A 21,368-nucleotide genomic window follows, 5' to 3' on the forward strand; every position below is an offset into this window, starting at 1 on the left:
TGGCCGCCGCCATTTGCCCTCGGGCACGGATCCTGACGGAAGCTCACGACAACCACTATGGTACAGGAGGAAACTCGCATCACCAACAGAAATGGACGTGCGGTCACTGCACCGTCTGCTCCCTGTATGGCCGTGGTTCAGCACCCTAGTCCGCCGCGCCGCGCGCCGGGGCGGGATGGGACGTGACAACTTGCTGACAATGCCAGGACATGGCATCATCAGCGGACAGACGCCTAGCGTGACCCTATCAGGATCAGCGGACATGCACACAACAGCTAACTCGGTAGCTTCATCCAGGACGAAGAAGAGAAGGTTCTGCTGGGGGAGAAGCATGGCGTCTGCGGGTCATATAGGCAGCCACCGCCGGCTGTTGGACACGGGCCCGGCACCACCAGGGAAAGGAGCGGCCAACGGCTCGAGCTCAAGCCCGGACGCGATGCGGATAACGGTGAGCGTGCTGGTAGTAGTCATCTTCTACACGCTGCTCTACTGCATCTACTGCTGGAGATGGCGGAAGCGCAACGGTGAGCAAAGCTAAGCCCACAGATGCAAGTGTTATATTTTCTTGCCAGCCTTGTTGCATGTATCCCTGAACTAATAAGAGCACATATATTTTGGTCTGTATATGTACATTTCAATCAGCCATCAAGAGGTCGCTGATTCAGAGGCTCGGGCCGCGGTCGAACTCGGACTTACCTCTCATTGACCTCGTCTCCGTCCTCGCGGCCACCGAGAATTTCGCCAGAGGCCAAAAAAACTCGGCGAGGGAGGCTTTGGCCCGGTCTACAGAGTCAGTAACCAAACAAAAACAACTGTGGTAAAGGACTAGCAATTTCTCTTGCCATGCATGTTGTCATCATTTCCTAGTCTCAGCTCGTGCCTGCGTATATGATACGAATAGGGCGTGCTGAGCAGCGGCTCCGAGATCACCGTGAAGCGGCTGTCTTGGCGGTCGCGGCAGGGCGCGGCGGAGTTCCGGAACGAGGTGGCTCTGATTGCCAAGCTGCAGCACCGCAACCTGGTGCGGCTGCTGGGCTAGTGCACCGAGCGCGACGAGAAGCTGCTGGTGTACGAGTACCTCCCCAACCGCAGCCTCGACGCCTTCCTCTTCGGTGCGGTAACCAAGTCCAAGTGCATGCACCTGTCTGCTGTCTGCTCCTTCTCTTCCAATTTCCATTCCACCACTCATCCGAGGCGTGCGTATATCGATCACCTGTTCATTTGTTAGGAGTACTAGCATTTCCATTCATAAAGATGGTTGTCCTCTAGTCTAATCTAAATATAACAAAGTTGCATTGGACGACTGATTTTTTGGCAGGCATGGAAGCTGTGGATCCAAGACGCTGCGGCCGAGTTCATGGACCCGGACCCATCTCTTGGCTGATCCTACTCAAGGGACGAGACGTGGTGGTGCTACCTCGTCGGTTTGCTCTGCGTGCAGGGAAACCCCGACGTCCGTCCCACCATGTCCAGTGTCCTCCTCATGCTCATCAGCGCGACCATATGGAGCTCCCAGCAGCAGACAGGCCACCGTTGTTCACAAGGCACAGTAGCGTACCGTTCTCGGCAATGCCACTCTCAGTCAGGACAGAGTCAAGGGTGTCTCCTCATTCCATCAATGATGCCAAACCTCATAGAGAATTTATGTGCAATTTTGAATTGAATTTGTACAAAGATACTAGTATGAAATCATTGTGGTGGCCGAGCATCAGGAGTACCTTCCTTGCTCCATACTAAAATATAAGAATGAAATTTTTTAAATTTGTCTAAAATGATAAGTGACTTTCGATGAATTAACTCCCCTAGACATACAGTCGATTGTATTATATACATGCTATTAATATCTGTTGTTAAATCAACCGCCAAGCTTAAAATTAATACGATAAGTATAATACTATCCTATGACTATAAAAGAAGATTACATATATCATTTAATTTACCAAATAATGTCCAATAATTTCTATAATATATTGTGGTAATGATTGGATACTAGCTATATATTCTTATGTGCTAGGGTGCTTAGAGCTAGACACACTATCATGATAGGAAGCTACTCAAGACGAAGGTGAAAAGTGGCAAAGCGTGCTAGCCGAGCTTGAATGTTTCAAGAAAGGTTATATTTGGAGAGTTGGGCATGGCACACAAATAAACATCTAGGAGGATCATTGGATACTAGGGAGTACAACCTGAAAATTCGAACGCCTAGAGGCAACAATATAATCACAACTGTTGATGAGCTTATCAATCCTGTTGATTTAACATGGGATGCGGAGTTGGTGAAATCTATTTCTTGGGCAGTCGATGCGAAAAGGATACTACAAATTTCAATCACCCCGGGAGGGAGGACTTTGTAGCTAGGCATTATAACAGAAATGGGTTGTTTTTGGTACGCTCAGCATACCATTGTCAATGGGAAGAAAAATTTGGACAAAGAAGCAACTCAGTGCAAGCTAGTGGTGTGAACAGAAGTCAGGCAGAAATAAGCTGTGGAAATATCAAGATTTTTGGGTGGAGGCCTCTCCATGGACTTATCCCATGCCGAGCTATTCTTGCCAATAGACATATTGTTAATACGAGAGGATGCCCTATGTGTCTGAATGGAGCAGAGGACATCAAGTACATGTTATTCACGTGGAACCGAGTGTGGAGGGCTTTGGAATCTGGGACAATGTCTTTCAACTTCTGAATGCGGATCGATTTGGCTCAGTATTACTAGAAGAGGCGATCAGAAATGGAGGAACAAGTTCGATCAATTGATGTTGGGCTAGCAGAGCTGATCTTAACTGGTGGTTGGTACATATGATGGGACCACCGGCATCATGTTCATAGAGACCAAGAGGTGGGACATGGAAGCACATGGGCACTAATTAGAGATTGCTCAGGAGGAATTGAGGCAGCTTCACATAGCTTTGTTGCTCATGTGGTGGATACGCCAATGGCGGAAGCATACGCGTTGAAGGAAAGACTAATGATAGCATAGCATGTTGGTGGTAACCGGTTGATAATGCAGGCGGATTGTATGGAGGTTGTGGAAATAATGAAGGAAGGTGGTTTTTAGGCAAACTCGGCGGCCGCCATTTATGACGAATGCAAATGGTAGACCATTTGGAGAGGGTTCCAAGATATCTCTATTGAGTATTGCAGCAGGGATACAAATCAGGTGGCATACGAGGCGGCATTTACATATTTACCATTATTACGGATGTCATCTTAACATGTGTCAGTGACATGGTATTTTATATACCACTCACCTCGTAATGATGGTAAATATGTAAATATTCCACATACGAGTTGGTACAGTGAGCTAATCAGCTGGCATACGAGTTGGCACGATGAGCTATGCAAGCTAAGGAGAAATGTATTCGGGATGATGAGCCCCCTAGATTTATTCTTTTTTTTAAATTACTCAATACAAAGCAGATGCCCACAACACGCATGCACACTCACCCCTATGAGCACCTTCAAAGGATTTGTGCCGGTAGATCTCGAGATTCACGAAGTCACCACTGGCGCCGCCTTATCGACGGGGACGTCATCTACCACTGAAAGCATAGCGCCGTTAAATCCTAGAATAAAATTCAGAAAAAGGCGAGCACCCGTGCCAAGCCCGAGCGGTCATTCTCTTTTTTCTAGCTAGCTTGTCCGGTGATTGACGGATTGATCAGATCATTAGGACAGTCCACCGGACCTTAGGGCAACCTCAACAAGACAACAGCTAGCTCATACATGTCATGTTATTGCCACTTCAGTATGTGAACCACACATATAAATGATTTTTTATTTTGTATCTTATCTCCTCCCTTTCTCATTTTTTATGAGCAGGCCCACAAACTACCTTGTTTTCTGATAAGAGATAGTCTCTCTTTTCCATCTTCTCACTCTTCCACATAAGAAAATTGTTGACGTGGATTCCTATGAGCTAGCCCTTAGCAGCCTGGGAATGGCCGAATGGGAACATGGCCTACGTTCCCATTTCCATGTTCCATGTTCCGGGAATGGGAGCGTTTCTGTTCTCACGTTATCAAATGATACCCAAGTTTTCGTTCCCGTTCTAGAAACCGGAACGAGAACGGGAACATGGCTGCTAAGCACCAGACCACCACGATAAACAAGGCAGCCCTAAACTGATGAGGCTGATCAGATTGAACTACTGATAATCAAAAGATGGGTTCCTTTTTTTTCCAAAACGAAATAATCAAAAGATCTTGCAAGCTGGAGTAAGTGCGAATAGCAGAAGTAACAACCCGATGTTTATTGGCCAGTTATATGTACCGTTGTCAAGAGCTACGGCAAGATCGAACATTAAGGTGTTTGTTATGCCAGATATTGACAAGAACATGAACAAAGGGAAGAGGAAGAAGAAACTAGCAAATGTTCACAAAGAATATTGTTTATAAAGAGGTTTTAACTCCATAAAAAAGGTAATTTCTTCCGTTAAAACAATTTTTTCACCTATAGTTAATACTAATTAAGTTTTAAATTAAACAACTTATATGCAAGATATTTTCAACAAAATTAGGAGAAATGTAAGGACTATTTGACTACCAATGTGTTTAGAGTCAATACCCTTAGAGATGCTATTAAGAAAGAATGGCATTTAGATTTGTTATAAGATAGAATTAGGACATAATTCCTCCTCTTAGTTTTAGTCATGCACAAAAATAATTTTATAATATTGATATTTCAAACATCACACTCAAAGTATTGTTTTGTGGTAACAGTACAGCGCACGTTTAAACTAAAGTTATTGTGGCATTGTTTTTCCTCGTGTAATGCACAGACATTTACCTAGTATAACTTATAATTTGAGATAAAGAGAGCAATATTTAATTTAATTAATTTGCCCCCGTTGCTGTCACCCGACCTCTCCTTCCTTCGCGCATATAGTGGCATAATTATTCAAAATTAGTGTTAAGACCAAATCTGATCAGATGGAAATAGAAGCAACAGCATGACCAACTCCATTCAGAAATAGAAAGCGAGCTCGATTCATTGAAATTTCAGAGTAGTCATACCTAGAAACATCATAGAGTCATAATGACCGGATCAAATGTTGATGACACCAATCATAAATTTAGATTGGATGGTGTTAGTATTTTTTTGAGCAAGTGTGGACCTTTTGGCCGAACCCCTAGGCTTGCAGCTCTAAAGAAGCCAATGTACTGCTTAATATGATATATCACATTTCTCAGCAAAACAAAGAAGCCAAATAGCCAATATAAAAAACTATTTCAGGTTTTGACACTACATGAGCAATGTTCTAAAGTTTCTTTTTTTTTTCTTCATGCCAACCAGACCATCAACCCTGAGTATTAATGTTTTTTCTCTAAAGTCGTATAGGAATTAGAAATTGAAAGAAGTAAGGAAATGTCATTTACCTTATTGTGTATTCATGTCTTCCTAGCCTGCACCCATGTGGTTACCTACAGAAGCTCAGAATAAAAATGATTGGCATAAAAATAACCAAATTCATCCAATGTAACTATTCTCCACTGCAACAAATAAAAAATAACTTGAACCCAATTTAGAGTTCCTAACCAGCAGAAGCAACTGACAAACTTAATCTTTTCATTTCAACTATTTCAGTCACAGTTGGATTATAAATCTGGGAAACATGTACAGCTAAGCTATAATCTTCCACCTAATTTTACTATTTTTTGTAGATATCACGTACATTCATAATGTTGAAAATCGAGCACCAGCATCTTAATTCTCTTTTCTCTGTATGAATGAACTAAAAGCTTCAGTTATATGGGACCCAAACGAACAAAGCAAGCCAAACAACTCAGCTAAACCAGGAAACTTCGTCAGCTTTACTAAGTGAACAAGGCAAGAAAAACATGGCCAAAAAAAGAAAGGAAAATTCATCAAAATGTCAGGCACGTCTATGGAACGGCAATCTCTTCATGAGCTACAAATGTAACACTGCCACTGTCGAAGAACCATACCGGCGCAAATGCAGACAGCACGAGGGGTCGGGCGCAACTCCGCTGCAGGTCCGGCAAAGCTCCTCCACAGGCCTGGCGCAGGTCTACTGCAGCTACTCCACACCACAGATCTAGCGCCCCCCTACCCCGTTCAGCACCTAGAAACCACGTGCGGTGAGCCACGCGGAGAGGCAGGCCATCAGGAAGGCGGCAATCCACGGACGGAAAAAAGGAAGAAAATTAAAGGAAGAAAAGCGAGGATCAGGATAGGCCAGGGCGACTCACCTCGCGCAGCCGGTAGGACGGAAGGGGAGAAAGAACGGAGGCGTGTGCGGCGTCTTTATCCATGCCGTCGTGGCTTGCGTGGCGGATCCCGGTCGCGGAGTCGCTGAAGTGCACGTCGCATCGCCGCGCCGGGGCGAGCGCTCACCCCGGCCCGCACCCACGCCGGTGCGCTGCGCTGGCACCCACCATCGGGGCCCATCTGCGCGTTGCTCCGGTGGGCGCCCTCGCCCTGGTCGGGCCGCACCCGTGCCGCCGGGCGCGTCCTCGCACCACGCCCGCGCCGGTGTGCCGCCGCGTCAGGAGAGAGAGGGAGCGATTACCGGGGATCGGAGGGCGGCGCTAGGTATCTAGCTCAAGGGAGGGAGCGGAGGGAGAGGAGACGGAGCGGAGAAAAAAAAAACCGAGAAAATGGGAATTTTGCCTTTGGGTTTCGCTACTTTACCATCTTATAAATAGGATTTGCTGCTTTGCCATCGCGAAATACGCATGTACGTTAGAATGCTATTTAGGGCCTCTTTGGCACGGCTTATGCCGATTTCGGCTTCATCTATTTTGCGCAAATCAAGGTACTGTAGTGTGAAGCCATTTTGTAAGCCGGGGTTAAAATGAACTAGAAGCCGAGAAAAGCCAGTTTTTTTTTGCTTCACCGGCTTTGGCTTCACCGGTGAAGCCGTTTTGGATGAGCCGTGCCAAAGGGGCTTTAGTGTTGCTTACTAGATTTTATTCAAAGCTGTCTGGTCTTCCTCTCGCTATGCTGATGGACGCTCGCCGTAGCCATGGCTATCGTTCGGTGGCGTAGCAAGCTCCCTCCTTTCCTTCTCCATCCGAGCCGAGTAGCCCATCGCCTTGTGACCACAGAACGTTGTCTCTCTGACTGACCCCGTCGCGGAGCACCTCTATCACATGGCGCCGTCAGCTTGCATGCGACCGGGTCACGTGCGCACGAGGCTAGGAGCCTCCATCCACCTCTGACGGAGCTGAGATCACCCACGAGTCCGCCTCCGCCCTGGGTGCTTCCCCGCCACTTCGCCGCTGCCGGTGACCTTCATGCCGAGCGCTCCTCTGCTCCAATTGAAGAAAGACCGTCAGACCATACCGCAGTCATGGACTGGTTCGGCGGCGGCGGCTGCTCGTGCGGGGCCAGCTGAGGCGTGTCTAGAGGCGGGTGTCGGCATCGGCGGCGCATCTGGAGGCAAGGGCCAGCAATGGTGGCACATCTAGAGGAGGGTCGCTGGGCCGCCGTCGCTCCGAGCACCTGGCCGCCGCGCCACCGAATAGGTCGTCGGGCCACCGACGCTCCGATGCGCTTGGCCGCCGCACTTCCGAGCAGGGCGCTAGGTCGAACACGTGCAGCTCCGGCAGGCCGCGTGGGCTCGGGGCTCTTGGTCGCGGCTATTCCTCGTATCTGCGGTCGTCGTGGAGGCGCCGGACCTCGATTTGGGCGGGAATGGCGTGGACTTGAGCCTTCTCGTGAAGGAGCTCGTCTTCAAGCTGACACTCCATGGAGGACAGAGGCGTCGAGCTCTACAGCCAACCGATTCTTGGTCCTCCTCCTTAGTTTGCTCGGAAGCATAGCAAGCTGGCACAACATGTCGGATGGCGAGAAGCAGCGGCTCACGACGATGGCGCATGAAGTGTTGTGGAGCATGCCGTCCATCGAGGGTGATGGCTAACATGTGGCTGAAGCTGATGCGCATCCCGGACGTGAAGATCCCCAAGAAGTAATAGCTTTAGAAATCTTATTCCTACATGCTACAGCTCGTGATTGTAAATTATTCCATTCGTACACTAGGATTGTCTAGTGGCTAAGGCACGAGGTACATATATCATGCATTTTATTTCTATTTTGCTTCAGAAAATTATACGATACGTGCTTCGTATTGGTGCCATGGGGGCGAGTGTGGTCGGCAGCGTGGGAGCGGGGGGGGGGGGGGGGGGGGGGGGGGTCGTGACACCGGCGATGTGGGGGCAGGCGTCGGAGAGCTCAGGTGTGGGCTGTGGGCATCCATGGCGTACGGGCGGCGCTAGCGAGGAGCTTGCTGCGCCACTGAACAGGAACCATGGCTGCGGCCTCGCGTGCAAACATAGCTAGAGGAAGACATGGTAATTTTGGAATATAAACTGGACAGCAGTGCTGAATAGCATTCTAGCATGCGTGTTTCATAATAATAAAACAACAAATCTCATTTGCACGATGACAAAGCAGCGAAGACCATTTATAAGGATAGCGAAATTCCCGTTATCTCATAAAAAAGCAGGAGCTTGAGAGAGCGGGGGTTCGCTAGATATCTTCGGTGCGGTGAACTGGACTGCGACGCGCTAAGACTATGGCAGGCAGGACCACAGGCTCCTTCGCCAATGGGTGTCCGACAGCAGCCTCCTGTCCCAGGCTTCATAGGCCCACGTTGGCTCCTTCAGCCAATCCTTGGTTGACAACAATTAGAAGCTGGCCAATCCTGAATCGACAACAAAAAGAGGGCACAGACCAGCTGACCGAGCTCTGATCTAGCTCCTGGTCAACGCGATCACGGCCACCCACCAGGCATCGAACGGCCACCATCTCGTTTACTACCGTGGCCACCATGTGCGCACGTCATGGCCAAACGTTCTCGTCTTTAAATGTTTGATTAACTGGATGATTTTTTTACTAGATCCAATTATAGACGCAGGCGTTCACTTACACGAGCGCACATTCATCCTTATAAACGCACAGATGCACACCCTACCCTAGGAGCATCTCCGAATAACTGAGTTGAACTAGCAAATCTTGAGATCGACGAAGTCACATCAGGCATCTCGCTATCGACGAGCACGTCACCTACCACTGAAAGAATAGCGCTGTTAAATCCTAGAATAAATCCAAAAAATGTGAGCACCCATGTCTATTCAGGGACTTGAACTCGGATGGGCAGGTTCTAGCACAAGAAACCCAACCAGCTGAGCTACGCTCTAAGGGTGAATATGATTGCATAGAATAGTAGTTTGCCGAACCTCAATGGGGCAACCCAAGAATCACCTGCCAGTGTTCTTCCCACCCCAACATTTCTTGAGAATAACATGACGTCCATGTTCACACCAAGGAAGCTTCACAACAGTCAGTACCGCTCTAATCATACTCATGAACAGCATTAGGGATCAAAAAGACGCTGGTAGCCTACTAACAAAGGAAAAATGTTGAAATTGGTCCAAACGAACCTACCAATGCGCAAAGAAACATGAAAAACATGTGGATTTCGCATCAACTGCTGCATCAAATGAATCCTTAACTAAAGTCATTGTCCTCGCCCTTCGCCGATTCGCTCCTAGAGGTGTCGTGGGCCGATGGTTCTCTGGCGGGCGTAGAAGGCGACGTCGACTCGATCTTGGAGACACAGGGGCAACCAGTTGCAGTATTGCACCGGTGGAGGGCACAACGCATGGCCCTGGAATCCTCCGTGTCTGGTGGATCAGCCATCGTAGCGCACGGAGTAGGGTGACAAAGACGGTGCTGAGGAACGAGAGGCAAGGCGAGAGGGTGAGCTAAGGTGTGTGTCGCGCGAAGGAATGTAGCGGTGGGTGACGGCCACGTCTATTAAAGCATACGGGCAGTGAGTGGTACCCTCACCATTCCAAGGAAAGGGTGCTAGCACCACACTTTGTGCAACCAAACAAACAGACCATAACAAGTGCCGCTAGGACCTTTTCCACCCAACCAAACAAACTCTTATGCAAACTAGGGAAGGGATAGCAGCCTAACCAAATAAGCCCATGTTCGCTTGCTAGGAACCCAATCCTAGACAGGCTTCAACTAAGGCAGAAAACCAAACACAACCTTGATGGTGCGTCCGTGCCCATCCCCAGTGTATGCCTATCGTCACCGCCGCCCATCCCGGCTGAAATGCAATACCTTGCGTATGAGCGCCCGCGGAGCATATTGGCAACCTCTAGTTGGTTGCTTTTCCCCATGGGTCCCACACTGCATGTCGACTTTTCCACACTAGAGCACCCCGTGCATGCAAGACTCATGGCTCCGCTCCCTTGGCTCTATTTCGTCTGGCTCCCCAGCATCGACTCGGCTCATTTCGTCTGGCTCCTATTTCATCCTAGCCTCTCTCAAGCGTTGTTCCTCTCTATCTCTCCGTGAGCTCCTCTCCGGCGCTGCTCCCCTCTCTCTGACGCTGCTCCTCTCTCTCCGGCACTACTGCTGTGTGTGCTCCTCTCCCTTGGTGTTTTGAACTCCTTGTGCTACCCTAATGCTCACCGTCCATAGGCCACTAAGCTCTCAAAGCAATTCTTGGTGCTTTGCCCCCAAACCCTAGATCCCCAAACCTTGTTCTTCGTTCTCCTCCAATGCTTCCTACCGCTCCGCCCACTATTCACAGCGATGGGGTTCAACCATATGTGTATTTCCACCCGATTTATGGAGCGTACGCAAATACCACTACTCAAGAACCCTAGATGAGGTCAAGCGCTCTAGTCTGGGTTACTCCTGCATTCAACAACGCGCCACCGTTTTACCAACCACCAATGCAGTTCAACGTAGGCAGTAGGATTCTTCCAGCAGTGGATCAAATTGCTCCTAGATCTCCGCACATGGTTGTTCCAAATCATGGAGGCGGATTCATCTTCAGATCTGGGAATGTCACACCCGATTTTAATGATAAAATGGGATGCAAAAGCTTATGTGCGCCTAGAGATCAGTTACACACATAAGCCGACAAATTATGAATAGTATCATCACAAGTGTTTATTACATCACAAATATTAACACAAAGTCTTCACATAGATATAGCGGAAGTATAACGAAAAGATCTCTCGCGGAAGCTCCATTTCACAGGGACGTCGATTTGTTGACCACAAGTCTATAAGTCCTCAGGAAAATCATCATACCCATAGCCATCTGTTACCCATCCGGGATTTTTATCCAAATAATGAAAATAAACAAGCGTAAGTACATGTCGTACTCAACAAGTGTAACATGGGGTTCATGAAGCTCAAAACGCTTGACACAGGTTTAACATCATTCAGCTTTTATTTGTCACAATTTTAGCATAAGAGTAGCAACAAGTTGTTTCAATTCCCAATGCAAAACACATGATCAATGTAAACATGAATAATGAATAGCATAAACAGGTAATTCTTAGTGTTCATCTATTCCATAAGGGTTCCAAGGCCGCTCATGACCATGAGCACGGCTGATATGCCAGTTTTACACTCTACAGAGGTTGTACACTTTCACTGTGAGTCGTGATACCCATATGCTCGGGTTTGCAACTCCCAAAACACTTCCAAGGTGAGCAGGCAAAGGTCACTATGAAGCCTTTCAAAGGTTCGTCTAACAAGTTAGGGCCATTAGATTCACTCGGCAAATAGATATAGGAACCCCCTGTCGAATGGCACAATTCCATCGTGGCTATACACATAAGAGTAGAGGTTGTCCTATACCCAATTCATCAAGCCATTCTTACGCCAATGAAGGTAACCACTAACAAGCTAGAAAATGTCCTCATACTGAGCTAAAGCCAGAGCCATGTAGCCCTCACAGCTGTACTGTAAGTCCCGAATGATGACTTACAGATAAGTCCTTAGGGAGAGGAATCTGAAGCATTTAGAAAGTAGCTAAATACTCCAGCCCCCTGTTTCCAAGTTGCTAAAAAGTCATATTTTAATGTTTATTGCATATACCATTAGTCAAGTTATAAGATCATGGTTTAATTGAGCACTAGCAAAGCTACCCAATGCATATCCTGTAGGTGACAAGGTATAAGTTTAATTCTAGGGAATTCCTATCAAGGTGACACATGCAACATGAATTTAATGTATTAAAGTGAATAGGAAACAATGATGATCCCATGCTATACTTGCCTTGAGCAAGGTACTCCTGCTGGTCCTGCACATCAAAGTAGTACCCTTGATCTCCCACAAATTGCTCACCGTCTATACTCGTTAATCACAGCAACATACAAGCATCCAGGAGCAATCATGCATAGCAAACAAAAGCTATAGATTAGAACAGTACACCAACAGCATAAAATCAAGATGAAAAGTTTGGAAAATGAATCTACGTCTCACTATGAACACACAGACGTGAAGATCATAAAAATTGGAGCTAAAACGAAGAAGTTATGATTTAAACAAGATTTCCTATAGTAAAATAATAGATTAAATCTAACCTCAAATTTTAAAAGTTGAAAACCTACTTAATAATAGTATGAACATGTAGATTATGAAATTACAAACCTAACGCAACTTGAATGGATCAAATCGGAGTAAAAATAGAGATTTTATGGCTAAAACAAATCTAGTGGTAAAACTGTAAATAACTGAAAATGTATTTTCAATCTAACCGAACCAAAGTACGCTTTCAGAAAAAGAAAATAGAATCTAGAAAGACGTTTTGGCCTACGGGTTAAGTCTCAAGTATTTATAAGGGGCTTTTTGTAAATCTAACAATGAAGGGGTAACTTTGATCTTGGGCTATTGGATTAGAGATGGACGGCCGTGATTGGATTGGGCAGGTGAAGGTGGCCGGCGGCGAGGTGGGTGATGGCGGCGCCATGGCCGGAGCAGGGAGAGCTCACCGACGATGTTAGTTCTTGACCTATGGAGCACGGTTTTACGAACGAAAAAGTCCAGGAGAGTGGGGAACTCACCGGACCCAAGAGAAGCGAGCGGGAAACGACGACGGCTGCACGGCGCTCCGGTGAAACAGCAACGGCTCTCAAGCTCATGGTGGCGCTGATGTAGGGCAAGGGCGGCTACGGCTTCTTTCCAAAATGAGACGAGGAGAGCGGCGAGCGTGGCTACAGTATTTAAGAGGCGTGGGATGTCTTGAGAGGCACGGCACAGGGCTCGTGGCGGAAGCGTGGTCATGTTCGAGACAGACACGGCGCGGAGAGGAAGAAGGCCTGACAGGCAGGCCCGGCGTGTTAGCGGGATAGAGACGCGCCGCGGCGCACGGAGCTGGGACAGCTACCTTGTTGGTCTGCTGCGGGAAGGGGGACATGGGGTGCAGCACGACCTGGGTCGGTCGCTCAACTGGGCCACACGAAGGAAAAGCAAAGCTGCGTGGAAGGGACTAAGGCGGGCTGGTGTAGAGAAGAAAGAAGAAGCAGTCCCGTGCGGGAATAGGCCTATAGGCCGAAAGCTAGGAAGGAAGAAAGAAATCCTTTTCTATTTTTCAAACCAATTTTGAAGGCAAAATTCAAATCAAGTTGAAATTTGATTTCAAATCAAACCATTCAAAAATTACTATGCAGCAGCATGAATGCACACACATGATTGTGAACCTACATTTGATTTTAATTTAATAAAATTATTATTTTCCTAAATACAAATGCCCACAAAAATGCATAACAAATCAAATTCTCCTATTTTAAAATATTGCAAATTTTAGGGTGTTACAATTCTACCCCCTTAAAATGAATCTCATCCCCGAGAATCGGACAATGCTTACTCAAATAACTGCGGGTATGTTTTCCTCAAATCCTCTTCCCTTTCCCAAGTAGCCTCATCTTCTGTATACCGATTCCACTATACCTTACACATCTTTATGACTCGGCTCCTGGTAACTCTTTCTACCGTCTCCAAAATCCTTACCGGAAACTCATCATAAGTGAGATCTTCCTTAACTGTAAGTTCCTCCAATGGTATCTGCTCCTCGGGTATACGCAAACACTTCTTTAATTGAGACACATGGAACACATCGTGCACACCTGACAAACTCTCAGGCAATTCCAACTGATAAGTTACTTATCCACGTCTCTCTAAAATCTTGAAAGGACCAATATACCTTGGTGCTAACTTTCCTTTCATGTTAAACCTTCTCACACTTCTCATAGGTGACACCTTCATGTAAACATAATCCCTTACTTTGAAGATCAATTCTCTTCTCCTAGTGTCGGCATAACTCTTTTGTCGAGACTGAGCCACTCTCAAGTTATCTCTGATCATCCTTACTTGCTCTTCTACGTCTCTTAAAACATCTGGTCCGAACACTTGAGTTTCTCCTGTTTGATTCCAAAACAATGGGGTTCTACACTTTCATCCATACAATGCTTCGAAAGGTGCCATGTTGAGACTTTTCTGATAACTATTGTTATATGAGAACTCTGCATAAGGCAAACTCTTGTCCCAACTTATACCATACTGCCATGCACAAGCTCTCAACATGTCCTCTAATATCTGATTAATCCTCTTAGTTTGCCCATCCGTCTAAGCATGATATGTTGTACTAAAATTCAACTTTGTTCCCAACAAACTATGTACTTGCTGCCAAAAACGAGATGTAAATTGGGTACCTCGATCAGACACAATTTTCTTGGGAACTCCATGTAGACACACTATTCTTTCCATATATAATCGGGCTAACCTCGGTCCATTATAAGTAGTCTTGACCGGTATAAAGTGAGCAACTTTAGTTAACCGATCCACTATTACCCAGATTGAATCATAACCTCTCTGAGTGTGTGGTAACCCAACTATAAAATCCATACCAACTTCCCACTTCCACTCAGGTATCTTCTTTGGTTGTAGCAATCTTGTAGGTCTTTGATGTTCAGCTTTGACTCTCTAACATGTATCACATAAGGCTGCATACTCAGCAACATCTCTCTTTAATCCATACCACCAATACTTTTCCTTCAAATCTAAATACATCTTGGTACTTCCAGGATGAATAGAATAAGTAGACTCATGTGCCTCATGAAGAATTGCCTCTCGTATAGCCTTATTCTCAGGCACACATAGTCTTTTCCCAAACCACAGTTTCATTATCATCCATATGGAAACCTAGTGCCTTACCAATCACTATGTTCTTCGCTATCTCTTTCAACTTCACATCCTATAACTGGCCCTTACGTATTTCTTGCTCCAGTTTAGGCTCTAACTCTAACTCCACTGCATTGATAACAAAGCCCAAATTTAGTCACTCGAATTCAGCACACAACTCACTTGACATAGGTGCCACTTGCACCTCATTGGCATAACTCTTCATGCTAAGAGCATCAGCAACAACATTCGCCTTTCCAGGATGATAGTGTACCTCCAAATCATAATCTTTAATCAACTCTAACCATCGACACTATCTCATATTCAGATCTATCTGAGTGAAAATGTACTTTAGACTCTTGTGATCAGTATAGATGTCACTCTTATGCCCGATAAGATAGTGCCTCCATATCTTTAAAGCATGAACCACTGCTGCTAACTCCAAGTCATGAGTAGGATAGTTCAGCTCATGCTTTCTCAACTGTCGGGATGCATAAGCCACTACTCTGCCTTCTTGCATAAGAACACATCCAAGACCTTGATGAGATGCATCACAATAGATCAAAAAGCTCTTATTCAAATCTGACAAAACCAATACTAGGGCTATAGTTAATCTCTTCTTCAATTCTTCAAAGTTAGCCTAGCACTTCTCGGACCACACAAACTTAGCATTTTTCTCCAACAAAGTTGTTATAGGCTTGGCAAGTTTAGAGAAACCTTCTATGAACCTTCTGTAGTATCCAGCCAATCCCAAGAAACTATGAATCTCTCCCACATCAGTTGGTGGTTTCTAATTCAATACATCTTTCACCTTGCTTGGATCTATGGCTATTCCACCATTAGAGATAACATGGCCTAGGAAAGAAACTTCCTTCAACCATAATTCACACTTGCTTCGCTTAGCGTACAACTTGTGTTCCTTGAGCTTCTACAAGACCAACCTTAGATGTTCAACATGCTCTTCTTCTATTTTGGAGAATACCAATATATCATCGATGAATACCACCACAAACTTATCCAAAAACTCCATGAACACCTTATTCATCAAGTACATAAAGTAGGTAGGTGCATTGGTTAAACCAAAGGACATAACGGTGTACTCGTACAAACCATACCTCGTAGTAAAAGCTATCTTGGGTATGTCAGTTGCACGAATCTTCAACTGATGATAGCCAGAATGAAGATCAATCTTAGAGAAAACACAAGCACCTCTCAACTGATCAAACAAATCATCAGGCAACAAATACTTGTTCTTGATAGTAACCTCATTTAGTGATCGATAATCAACACACATCCTCTAAGTACCATCCTTCTTGTCAACAAATATGACCGATGCTTCCCAAGGTGACGAATTAGGACGGATGAAACCTTTCTCCTATAACTCCTTTATTTATTTCTTAAGTTCCTCTAGTTCATTAACCCCCATTCTATATGGACGCTTAGCTACAAGTGAAGTTCCAGGTAATAATTCAATAATAAACTCAATGTCACAGTCAGGTGGCATACCTGGCAAGTCATCGGGGAACACATCCGAAAATTCATCCACCACTGGGTCCTCCTTGTTGACGCTATCATCAAGCTGGTTCACTATGGCTGTCAGATGTGCTTGTACTACCACATCAACACTGATTCTTTCTCCATTCGGTGCGGTCACAACAACTACCTTCTCCTTACACTAAATCACTGCTTGTTGTTGCATCATCCAATCCATACCTAGAATCACATCAATACCAGATGCTCTCAACACAATGGGGCTCACTTTGAACTCTACCCTCCTTAAGAATAGACTAGTCAGAAGACAACGATATGAAGCTTGCATACTACCTCCTGGTGAGTTTACTAATATGGGATTTTGCATGGCACATAAGGGTATGCTATAGTTTCTAACAAATGCTTGTGATATGAATGAATGCGAAGCTCCAAAATCGAAAAGAACAGTGGTAGGGGTTGAGTTGACATTGAACATACCGAGCATGACTTCTGGTTCCGCAAGTGCCATCTCGGTAGACACATGGTTCACCTTTTCTGTGTTGGGTGTTGGCTTCTACGACGTTCCCTTCTGATTACTATGCTGACCCTGGGGTGTTTGCTGATTCTGCTTCCTGGGGCAACGGTTAGCATAATGCCCAACTTGTCCACAATGATAGTATACGTTGGGGGTACAAGGTGCACTGGTCTTCATGGGAGTGTTGTTGGGTGTTCCCTATCATGGTGTCTACTAACCACTCTGCTGCTGGGGACGTTGATTGCCATTCTGCTGCTGGTTCGGGTTGCGCTGAGGGTACTGACCATGATTCCACTGATTGGGTGGTCCATGGAACCTTTGCTGGAAGCCTTGCTGAGGATTGGTGCGCGAACAAGTATTACTCCTAGAGGCCTATCCCTGAAGCCTCCTCTTCTTGGCCTCCATCTCCTTGCGCTTATTGTCAATAACAATGGTGTGATTCACCAGCGTCTAAAATTAGGGTATGTATTGGACATAAGCTGGAGTTGCAGACCATCATACAAACCCTTGAGAAAGCAGCGTTGCTTATCAGCATCATTAGCCACTTCATTCGGAGCATAACATGACAACTGAGCAAACTTGTCACGGTACTTAGCTATAGACATGGATCCCTGCTTCAGAGATCTGAATTCCTCCTGCTTGAGCTCTATCAATCCCTCTAGTATGTGGTAAGATCTAAAATTCTCTCTGAATTCTTGCCAGGTGACAGGAGGAGCATTGGCAGGACATCCATACTCAAATGACTCCCACTAGTCTTGAGCTTCTCCCTAGAGCTGTCCTGAAGCGTACAACACTTTCTGTTGATCATCACACTACGCTATGTTGAGTTGCTTCTCCACTGCACGAAGCCAATCATTTGCTTCCAGAGGATTAGTGGCATGAGAGAACATTGGGGGACGACCCTTCAAGAATTCACCACGCTTGTCACGCGGTGCTCCACTAACTGGATGGTTCTGCTGATTCTGCACCAACGCTTGCTTGAGCTATGTCTGTACTGCCAAGAGTTGCTGAATAGTCGATGGCGGTGGTGGTGGTAGATGTGGGGAACACCTCCATGACATCGGCCTCTTCCTCTTCCGGACATCTGACATCCAACACAAATATTCAAGATTTAGAGATTTCCAAATTAGAATACATTCTGAAAATTTTCTGGATGAGTCTCAACATCAGCAGCTCGGTGAAATAGTCATATCTCGAGTTACAGATATCCAAAATAGGCATACTTTATATGGTTGGAAATCTTAAGAAATTATCTACAACTTTTATTTAGACCACATTCCCATATTCGCTCGTTAGATTTGTTAAAAACAGGATACAACCGAAACTGCTTTCAGATTCCACACTGCGTAGAAACTTTAACTTGAAACAGCAATATCTCACAAACCAGATTAGATATGAGCGTGATTCTAGAGGCATTGGAAATATACTTAAGTCTAGTTATTCCCATAAAAATTTCATAATTTTTGGTCAAATATATTTTAATAGGCATGAAGATAAATTTAGATTGCTCCGAAAAACAGATTCCGAGAGAACAAGATATACCAAACCCAATTATTTATTTATTGACCCAATCTTTAATATTCTTAACTATGGAACTTGCGGACAAGCCCACAAAGTTCTAGCACTCATTACAAAGATCCAACTCACACATAAATATAATAACAAATCAACTAGGCACACCAATGTTCACACCGCACTAATAGACTCGACTAGACTTAACTTGACTCATTCTACTATCGTTTTATTACATGAAAGGGACTCCAACATCTATGGGTGAGGCTTATGGGGTAGCTCCTCGTACATCTTTGGTAGGTTGAGGCACACCCTTTGCTCATCTATCACTTGTTGGTGCCTCTTAATGTTTTTCTGCTGTGCCTTCAACTGATCCTCTAGTCAGCGAATCTTTGCTACAGACTCATAGCCAAAGTGTACCATCACTTGGGTTGTTGGATCCGTGCCCTGAGGGTCCATCATTGCCCATCCAAATTCTAGGTGTTGGTGAGGGAGGAATCGATATTGGTCATTCTTCATATCCTCGAATCGGTGACCACGGAGGCCTATGCAAGCTTTAGTGGCATCTTCTATGCTATCCTCCATGGTGGCATAGTTAGCATGATGCGCATAGTTTGAATCTAGCTGATATGTGCCTTTCTGTTCATCCTTGATGGAAATGCACACCCTGGTCTTCCAATAGGTGTCTTCTAGAGGGTGCGTATGTTCATTGCAGACGTACTCCACCACTGCATCCTAGTCACCGTAGTAGGTCTAAAGAATGCTCATGAGTTGGTGGTGTGAAACGGAGGATTCACATCCTGGCTTATACCACACCTTTGTCATCCATCCTAGGGGTGGGATCGGCTCATCTTCTTCAACGACGTCTTCCTCATCATCATCATCGGATAGTTGGACGACCTCGACTTCTTTGGGTTCCTCCTGGACTGGCTCAGGCGTAGGTACAGGTGTTGGCGAATCAAAATCTTGTTCCTAGGGTTCCTCCTCCTTAGGCTCCATGGACAAACCATGAGGCAGGTAGTAACCTCCGGTGCTGATGCGAGCAGTCTTACTGGCATGAGGCATCTACAGAATTAGATGTAGTTAGCTAGATTAGAAGCAATAATTTGCATAATAGAGTAGGGCAAAAGAATCATAAAACTTTAGCAAATAACAAGGGTGAGATAGAAAGCATGAAATGAGTGAAGCAAAAGAAACTAAAACAACCATTGCTAACTAGGCTTGCGTCTTATAATCAACATAGCTCTGATACCAATCTGTCACACCCGATTTTAAGGATTAAATGGGATGCAAAATCTTATATGCGCCTAGAGATCAGTCACGCACATAAGCCGACAAATTATGAATAGTATCATCATAAGTGTTTATTACATCACGAATATTAAGACAAAGTCTTCACATAGATATAGCGGAAGTATAATAAAAAGATCTCTCGTGGAAGCTCCATTTCACAGGGACGTCGACTGGTTGACACAAGTCTAGAAGTCCTCGAGAAAATCATCATACCCATAGCCATCTGTTACCCATCCAGGATTTTTATCCAAATAATGAAAATAAACAAGCATAAGTACATGTCATACTCAACAAGTGTAACATGGGGTTCATGAGGCTCAAAAGGCTTGACATAGGTTTAACAACATTCAGCTTTTAGTTGTCACAATTTTAGCATAAGAGTAGCAACAAGTTGTTTCAATTCCCAATGCAAAACACATGATCAATGTAAACATAAATAATGAATAGCATAAACAGGTAATTCTTAGTGTTCACCTATTCCATAAGGGTTCCAAGGCCGCTCATGACCGTGAGCACAACTGATATACCAATTTTACACTCTATAGAGGTTGTACACTTTTACTATGAGTCGTGATACCCATATGCTTGGGTTTGCAACTCTCAAAACACTTCCAAGGTGAGCAGGCAGAGGTCACTATGAAGCCTTTCAAAGGTTCGTCTAACAAGTTAGGGCCATTAGATTCACTCGGCAAACAGATATAGGAATCCCCCTATCGAATGGCACAATTCCATCGTGGCTATACACAGGATGTCCTATACCCGATTCGTCAAGCCATTCTTACGCTAATGAAGGTAACCATTAACAAGCTAGAAAAGGTCCTCATACTGAGCTAAAGCTAGAGCCATGTAGCCCTCACTGCTGTACTGTAAGTCCCGGATGATCACTTACAGATAAGTCCTTAGGGAGAGGAATTTGAAGCATTTAGAAAGTAGCTAAATACTCCAGCCCCCTGTTTCCAAGTTGCTAAAAAGTCATATTTTAATGTTTATTGCATATACCATTAGTCAAGTTATAAGATCATGGTTTAATTGAGTACTAGCAAAGCTACCCAATGCATATCCCGTAGGTGACAAGGTATAAGTTTAATTCTAGGGAATTCCTATCAAGGTGACACATGCAACATGAATTTAATGTATTAAAGTGAATAGGAAATAAGGATGATCCCATGCTATACTTGCCTTGAGCAAAGTACTCCTGCTGGTCCTGCACGTCAAAGTAGTACCCTTGATCTCCCACAAATTGCTCACCGTCTGTACTCGTTAATCACAGCAACATACAAGCATCCAGGAGCAATCATGCATAGCAAACAAAAGCTATAGATTAGAACAGTACACCAACAGCATAAAATCAAGATGAAAAGTTTGGAAAATGAATCTACGTCTCACTATGAACACACAGACGTGAAGATCACAAAAATCGGAGTTAAAACGAAGAAGTTATGAATGAAACAAGATTTCCTATAGTAAAATAATAGATTAAATCTAACCTCAAATTTTAAAAGTTGAAAACCTACTTAAGAGTAGTATGAACATGTAGATTATGAAATTACGAATCTAACGCAACTTGAATGGATCAAATCAGAGTTAAAACAGAGATT

General features: G+C 45.0%; 1 pseudogene; it reads left to right on the plus strand.

Moving 5' to 3' along the window:
• The first annotated feature begins 268 nt into the window (after positions 1-268).
• On the plus strand, positions 269-1,326 carry LOC136529771 (G-type lectin S-receptor-like serine/threonine-protein kinase RKS1; annotated as a pseudogene).
• The last annotated feature ends 20,042 nt before the right edge of the window (positions 1,327-21,368 follow it).

Source organism: Miscanthus floridulus, chromosome 19 (genome assembly GCF_019320115.1).
Source record: "Miscanthus floridulus cultivar M001 chromosome 19, ASM1932011v1, whole genome shotgun sequence".
NCBI classification, from domain to species: Eukaryota; Viridiplantae; Streptophyta; class Magnoliopsida; order Poales; family Poaceae; genus Miscanthus; species Miscanthus floridulus.